Raw genomic sequence first — 8581 nt, 5'->3', positions numbered from 1 at the left:
GTGACCCTATGGACGGGCGTCTGCTGATTTTCAGATTGCACCTCCCTCTCTCGGGGTGGATAGTCTTCCCGTCTAGGACGCTCAACTTCATTCTTGGGTCGTTTATCTTCCATGTTACCGTACCTAGGGATGTCAGTGGGGCGGATTTTGCCGGAGACCTGCCCCGCATTCGCCCCAAGTAGGTGGGGATGGAGGTAGGTTTGGCGGGTGATGGGGCGGGGATGGGTATAAAGATTGTACCTGCCATGGATGATGGGGCAGGTGTGGATTTTATGTTGAACCCGCCCCATCCCCACTCACCGCCATGGGTGATGGGGTGAGTTTGAATTTAATTGCATGTTTAGGTGATAATATGAATTTATGTGAGATTTTTAAGTTTTTTTTTTGGATTTTTTTTGTTATGACGGGTATTTTTTCCGATTACATATGTTACTTTAGTCATAAGGTATTTTATTCTAAAGTTAACTTTCATTATTCCGTATATATGAAAAATGTTTGCTAAAAAAAATAGGCGGGTATAGTAGGGGTTTTTTTTTGTTTTGCGTATGTATTGCAATTCCCTACAAGGGGGGCGGTTTTTAGAAACCATTGTATTTTTGTACCTCGAAGGAGTCGCCACCAAACATTGTTTAGGGTCTTGTTTGGAAAGACCGCAAATGACTCTATTAGGATAAGACTTGAATCTTCGAAACGGATGGGTGAGATCCGGGCACGGGAACCAGATGCTTATTCCGCGAGCTTTAGAAATAATTCGAGTACGTGACATAGCATTTTTGAAAATACCCTAGTTTAGACTATGTGGGTTTGATTTTAGAGCAAATAGAATCTTTAATTGTATGGTGGTCACTTTGCTTTAAAGGTAATTTAAGGGAACCTAAGATCGGTTTGTCCAAGAAATTATCTTTGTTAAGCATGATGTAACCTTGCATTTTGTTTTATTTAGCATGTATGGTGATGAAAGCAATAAAGCAAATAAAGCAACATCACAATAGTAAATAAGTGCGGAGTTAGTAAATACAAGACCCCTTAAAAACGGACTAGGGAGTAGGTCCACATTGCCTAGAAGGACTAGGCAAGTAAAGATGCGGAATTGAAATGCGAAATTGAAAGTGCGATATTGAAATTGCGGAATTGAAAGTACGATATTGAAATTGCGGTATTGAAAGGTGCATAATAGAAATTGCAATATTGAAAGGTGCATAATTGAAATTGCGATATTGAAATTTGTACTTGGGCACATGAGATTCGAACGCCAAGCGGCTCCTTAAAAATAAGTGCGCCCGACACGAATTCAAAGCCAAAAATCTCAACTTGGGAGAAGTTGCTCATCCCAAAGTATGCTAGATTTTGCATATAGAACTTGAACTTGAAAGTTTGAATCTTGGAATATTGAACTTGAAATAATTGAACTTGAACTTGAAATATTGAAACCGTAAGAGACTTGAATCTCAAAGATCGAGCCTTTTAATGTTGAAAAGGTTAGATCTTTGATGTGCTCTTATTTTGAAAGGATCCTAGTTTAGGGAAGTAGTCATGAGCAACCCTAAACATTGTGGGTTCTTGAAATTTGAAAACTTGAACTTGTATATTGAAAAATGGAGTCTTGAATCTCAAAAGATTAAACCTTTAGAAGCTAAAAAGGTGTCATCTTTGATTACTCCATACTTGAAAGTGATTCTAGTTCAAAGAAGTGATTGCAAACAACTTTGAACATCCTTGAATCTTGAAAGTTTGCATTTTTGTATTTTTAAAAGTTTGGATTTTGAAAAGATGTATGATTGTTGCAAGTGACATTTTTAGTAGTAAAAAGGCCAACTTGCTAATCATTTTTGAAATAGGAAAATCAAAGAAACATGATTGAATATTGTGGGAATCGGAATTACCTATTTAGGTTCAGGCAAGAATTCCTTTTAGAGCTCCCAATTGCTTAGAACTTGAAGTTTGTATGTGTTTTTGAAGGATTTTTGGACTTGAATTTGAGGCGTAATTTTTGTATTACGACGTTGTATATTGAAGCTCCCTCCCCAAATGCTGGAAATTAGGGGGTATTTATAGGAAAATTGGCTGGAAACCGCCAGCCATTGCCAGCGCAGCACGCGAAACCAGCGCCCAGCGCATGTGACGTGGCATTAGTGCTGCCAAAACAAGGACGCGAGCTCCGTCCTTGATTTGTCTTGTATTGATGTACCTTCGTACAATAGTACGATGCTTGGCACGTAGTGTTTTCTTGGAGGTTAAGACTTGATTTTGCGTAAAAAAACAAGACGTTTCGGGTTTTGAATTCCGGTTGTACGGGACGGGGCCCGGCTTGCACGGTTTTGTGGGTCGGCTTTTGACTTGCCTTATATGATTTTGAGTGGAAAAGGCTTAGTAAAACCAATGGAATGGTCTACTAGATGAGATTGTACTTGGATTTTGAAATTGGGTTTTGAAAATTGTATTTTGTACCGAGTTCCGGAAGGGGAACGGCCTCAGGGATTGGATTTTGGATCTTGTATTTTGGAGATGTTCTTAGCAATTGGGATTTCCGCATGGAGTTTCTCCAACCGCCTAGTAATTAAGGATAATGGTATCGTCATCATACCAGAGGGGAGACACAAATTAGGTGTCTACAGAAGCCCCCACTTTGACTGAGCGTTCGGTTAGGAAAGCGCAAGTCAAAGTATTTCGAAAGGGACGGAGAATGATCAAGATGTTCTGCAATCAAGACAATTCTTTGTACGCCGGTACTTGCACAAAACAGGCGTTAGAAAAAGAAAAGAAAAGGATAGAGTCTACCTCTGTTCGGCTGTGACGACTCCGGTTTGTACTTGTACTGTTCTTCCGCCATCGGTTCGGACGGAGCTTCGTATCGAAAATTTTGAATCTTGAATTTTTGAATCTTGAATTTTGAATTTTTGAATCTTGAATTTTTGAATTTTGAATACCCGGAGTTGATCCGTTGGGGATGTGCTATGCTGGGGATAAGAGCTTTTTACTAGCCCTTAAGATTTTGAAATTTCGGCTGACTTTCCTGGAGCTTGGGTCCGTTGGGAGTCGAACGCCTGAGTCCTTGTATTTTTTGGACTTTGTATTCTTGAAATATTCATCTTTTTGTACTTGGAGATACGGGTGTATACCCGCATTTTCGAAAGATGCCCTGATGCAACACTTGATGCTTGGTGCGGAAGACCGTAGTAGTAAAGGACGTGCAATCAGCACGGGAGACTGCGCGCGGCAGATTCTGCGCATGCAGCAGGCAGCGCCCAGCGCGGGCCTCGGCGTCTGGCGCGGGGTCGAGCTATAAAAGCTCCCCTTGCCGTGCCATTTTGAGGCACATTCTCTTGAATTTTTTTGCTCTTTCTCTCAAAGGTCGATTAAGCTCTTCCCTTGGTCTTGTTCTTGCCTTGTCCATGTAAGTATTTCATGTTTTTGCTTATGAAATAACTCTAGGATTGCATGTAGTTTTGATTTACTTGCACTTTGAAATACTTGTTAGTATGATGCTTTCATGATAGTAGGCTTCTTGAATCTTGTTTAAAATTGTTTGATAGCCACTCGAACTTGAACTGTTGGAACTTGTAGATTGAAAATTTTCTTGAATGTCGTACCTGGTATTTGTAGATAGTAGTCTCACTGGTGACCTTCCGGGGTCTCAAGAGTGCATAGGCTAGGCTGCCTAGATGTTGTTTGTAGAGTTTTGGAATGCCGGCTTCGGCATGGGTAGCCTAGGTGTTGGTGTTGAACTTGTGTACCTGCTTCGGCGTGGATAGCCTAGGCGTTGGTGTAGAACTTGTATACCTGCTTCGGCGTGAATAGATAGGCGTTGGTGTAGAACTTGTATACCTTCTTCGGCGTGAATAGCCTAGGCGTTGGTGTAGAACTTGAATTTTGAACTAGAGGTCCCAGGCTGGATTAGTACTGCCGCTGGGGATTTTTTTTTAATTTTCGATTTTGTACCGGATAGTATAGGATAACCTTTTGAATTTTGATATTTGCATGGGCTAGTTTAGGATAGCCCCCAGTTTAGAGTTTTGACACTTTGTAGTCTGCTTGATTTAGTATGCCTCGTCATACTCGGAGGAAGCTCGCCGAATCTTCGGTGGTTCGAGCTGCTGAGGAGGATGCTTCGGATGATGAAGCGGCTGAGATAAATGCGCCGGATGGGGGTATGATTCCCAGGAGAGCACCCACTTTTGTTGGTACTGGCTGGAGTCCTTCCGATCTGGTGTTTCGACCGGAGTTTCACTTATCTCAGCGGCCTCGCGCTGGCTTGGTGAGTCTTGTACTGTGCTTTGAATTTGTCTTTTGTACTTGTATAGGTTTTGAGCTGATTCGTTCATCTGCAGGATGATGGAGAGCCGTTTCGCACCTTCTGGTCCTTGGCGGAGCTTCAAAAGGCTTTTGCAGCCATTTATGCTGACGAGGAGGCCATGGAGATCTGGTTGCAGACGGGCCTGGTTGACTTTTGGCGTGCCATGGGGGGTACTTCGAGGAGAACGGGGATCAAACCCCGGCTATGGGCTTTGTTAGAGAGGTGGTGGGATACCACCAACACTTTCCATATGGCATGGGGGGAGATCACCATCACCCCTTTTGAGTTTGCTATGATTACGGGTCTTCCTTTTTTTGAGAGGAATGTGACCTTTGATTCGGAGCTGACGTGGCACTCGGACGCTGCCAGGGCCTTGCTCGGCCCTGTTGTTGACTTGTCAGAGGACGACACCCTTGCTTTCGTGACGGTGATTGTGGATGCTATTCGTGGTGAGGGTGTGTCTGCAGAGCGGAGGGTTAGGATGTTCCTCTTAGCTTTGGTGAGTAGGGTTGTGGCCCCGAGTAGGAACAGTCGGGTGCACATTAGATTCCTGTCAGTTTTGCAGGACTTGAGGGCTGTTTCGAGCTACAACTGGGGTGGTTTGGCTTATAGCCACCTCTTGTACGAGATGAAGTGGGCCTCCCGGACTGCGCCGGAGAGCGAGCCGAGCATGGCTGCTCTGTGGAGTGTGCTGGAGGTATTGAAGACTCCTTGTACTTTGTGCCTTGTACTTATATATTTGTATTCGAACTTGACTGATGTTTTGCTTGCTTTTTTGAAAGATTTGGATATATGAGCTTTTTCCGACTTTGGCGCCGGATCGTACTGGAGATGCGGCTTACCCGTATGCTGCCTCTTGGATAGGAGCGGTGCGTAGGAGGGTGCCTCTTGCGGCCTCCCGCAGAGCTTGGAGAGTTCTACCTACTGATGAGGTAATGTTTTTGTATTATTTTTCTCTTTTTTATTTGTATTTGTATAGTAGCCTGAGTTGTCTGCTTTGCAGGTGGTGTGGCGTCCTTTTGCCAACGCGCCTGTACCTGCCTCGGCTGCTCGCGCCCATTTCTTGTCTGGACGGCGGGTTTTTCTCCCAGGAGTGTACCGCCATATGTGGTATTTGGGGGAGCGAGTGTCCCTTCAGCACAATTCGGGGAATAGGTTTGTCCCCAAGGACCCACCGGAGTCCATGCTGGCGCCGGATGAAGATCTTGCCCGGCCCTATGTGAATGCCAGGGGCGATGTTGTTTGCCGCTCTTTGAGGGACTTTAATCAAAGAAAGGGTAGCTATGACGACTTCCTGAGGAGGTTGGCTCCACCAGTACGCTTCATACTGCCGGTGAGCTTTTGAACTTTTTATGTTGTATTCTTGTATGATTGGATGATTGTATGATTGTATGTAGGAGGAGGAGGTTGATCCTGAGGACATTCCCCATGCTGATAGGATCCTCCGCTATGAGAAGTCGGACGGGGAACAGGTGGAGGTGACCATTCCTGTAGCTTCTCCTCCGCACCGGAGATCGTATGATGTTGTACCTGAGCATTATGCCGCTGTAAGTACTGTTGCATTTTCTTGAAACTGATTGTAAGCTTGTATTTGGGAATTGATCTTGAATTTTGTATGCAGGCGCCTCGGGTGAGAGTGCGTCGCTGGATGCTCTTTATTGATTCCTGGAAGAGGTATTGGTCCAAGCTGACCCATAAGCTTTCTGGCCGGGACAGAGAGGTGCATTTCTTTATTTTGAAATTTGTATTCCGGAAACTCGAACTTGGATGTTGATTCTTGAAATTTGTATTTTGTATAGGAGCGCCGTCGAGGCCGCAGAGGTTCTGTTGATAGGGAGCCCCAGGGAGAGACTTTCTCGAGGCAGGAGGGACCGAGCTGGGACCTAGGACAGGGGTCCAGTGCTGGTGTTCGTCAGAGGCATTCGGATGCTGATCAGAAGCTGCCCCTTTTGTACATGTTGATCCTACCAGGCACTCGTTTGGAGGTGCAAGCAGTTCGAGGCCCTTTGTTTCTCCTCCCGGTTACTACTTCAGAGGGAGTGGTCCACAGCCTTGGGGTGCAGATTCATGGGATTACGATGCAGAGATGGAGAGGATGCGTCAGGCTCAGATGTTTACGCCGTACCAGTTCATGGCGATGCTGTAAGGTTATGATACGTATGAACAACATAAATCATGCGGAAAAACCTTAATTCCAGGAATCATATTAATTGCACATAGTCATATAATTACTCTAGGATGCATACACTTTGTAACGTGCCCTCACTAGCTGCGCCCGAACCTAACAAGAACAAGTCTTTAGGACTCCAAATGTCTTCCCTCCGTAGATAGTCCACAGCATATCCGGATCCGCCTTAAGATTGACCAACTAGAATCGCCCTTAAGGTACTATTATTTTCGGCTAAGTAAGGCAAGAGTTTTGACTGATTTTTCTGCTTAAAAATCCTAGCTTTGAATACTTGAAATCTGGTGTGTAAATTTGTGACCCTAGGCACATATTTATAGAGTATGGAAAAGGATTTAGAATCCTATTCGAATACCAATTAGTTTAATTAGAATCCCTTTAGGACTCTATTAAATAAATTCTATCTACTAGGATTAGGATTTAATCATAGAACGAATTCCAATAGCTTTAGGATTCGTATCGCACACAACCGCACACGACCACGAGCACCGCACAGCCCGCGTAAGCCTCGCGGCCCACGCGAGCTGCACAGCTCGCAGCCCATTTGCTCGCAGCCCACATAGCTCGCTCGCGCGCCATGCCTTGCTGGGTTGTGTTGATGCGCATGGCTTGCTGGACGCAGGCCTGGCTTCGTGCTGGGCCTTCGTCTAGCAAGTCTCGTCCGTTGCTAATTCGTACGACGCGATTCCGATTAAATTCCCGATTCCAGAATTCATTTCCGATTCGAACAATATTTAACATTTCCGATTCCGGAATTTATTTCCGTTTCGAACAAATATTTAATATTTCCGTTTCCGGAATTATTTTCCGGTTCTGATAATATTTCCGATTCTGACAATATTTCCGTTTCTGGCAATATTCCCGATTCCGGCAATATTTCCATTTCCGATAATATTTTCCGATACGTACTATGTTTCCGTTTCCGGCAACATCTACGACTTGGATAATATTTATATTTCCGATACGATCCATATTTCCGTTTCCGGTAATATCATCGTTTCCGGAGTATTCATTAACTTGCCTTTGACGATCTCAGCTCCCACTGAAACCAAGATCCGTCGATTCCGAATATCCATAGATGGAGTATTTAATGCCATTAAATACTTGATCCGTTTACGTACTATTTGTGTGACCCTACGGGTTCAGCCAAGAGTAAGCTGTAGATTAATATCATTAATTCCACTTGAACTGAAGCGGCCTCTAGCTAGGCATTCAGCTCACTTGATCTCACTGAATTATTAACTTGTTAATTAATATTGAACCGCATTTATTAGACTTAATATTAAATGCATATTTGGACCAAGGGCATTATTTCCTCTATTCTCCCACTTGTCCTTAGGGACAAGTGTGCATTTCCTAATTCCTTTGTCGCTCGATGCTTGCGCTTGAACATAAGGTAAGAGTTGTCATCCTTATTATGTCCAGAGGTATTTCTCGATTTCAGAGTTCAACTGATCAAATAAACAGATAATCATAGCCTATGATTCATCTGAGCACGGCCATGCATTTTACAGTTTCTAGCTCTCCGAGTGGCCTTGTACAACTTTCAGCATCTCATCCCGATTTACGGGAGGACAATCCCAATCATGTGATCTTGAGATTAGACTTCGTTTGATAGGTGATTACCTGAGCGTTGCCTTTATAGCCTCCTTTTACGGTGCGGCGGTTGACAACGTCAAAGTAAGCAGTTCTCAAACAAGTAATCTCAAATCACTCAGGTATTGAGGATTAGTGTCTAATAATTTCAATGAAATTTACTTATGACAGATTTTCATCTCTTACAGTAAAGTTTCATAGGTCTGTCCGATACTAGTCCTCCCAAAGTAAGTATCTATGCAAATGATTATGACATTGCCATGTCCACATAGTTCAAGAAACAGAACTACTAGTCATCTTGCATTCTAGTCGTCTAACGTTTTCTATGCGTCCATCTTTATAGAAAACTCCGACCAGTGACCATTTTCAAATTTTGACATTCAAGTTCACTTGATAGACATTTCTTAGTCACAGGACTGGTCCTGACAGTCTATCTTGAGTAGATCGTCAAATTGAAGGGACTCATCATTTAATACTAAACCAAGATTAAATGGAATATGAAAATT

This window comes from Spinacia oleracea, chromosome 6, assembly GCF_020520425.1.
Source record: "Spinacia oleracea cultivar Varoflay chromosome 6, BTI_SOV_V1, whole genome shotgun sequence".
Lineage (NCBI taxonomy): Eukaryota > Viridiplantae > Streptophyta > Magnoliopsida > Caryophyllales > Amaranthaceae > Spinacia > Spinacia oleracea.
The sequence above is the reverse complement of the archived record's forward strand: the minus strand, read 5'-3'. Positions refer to the sequence as shown.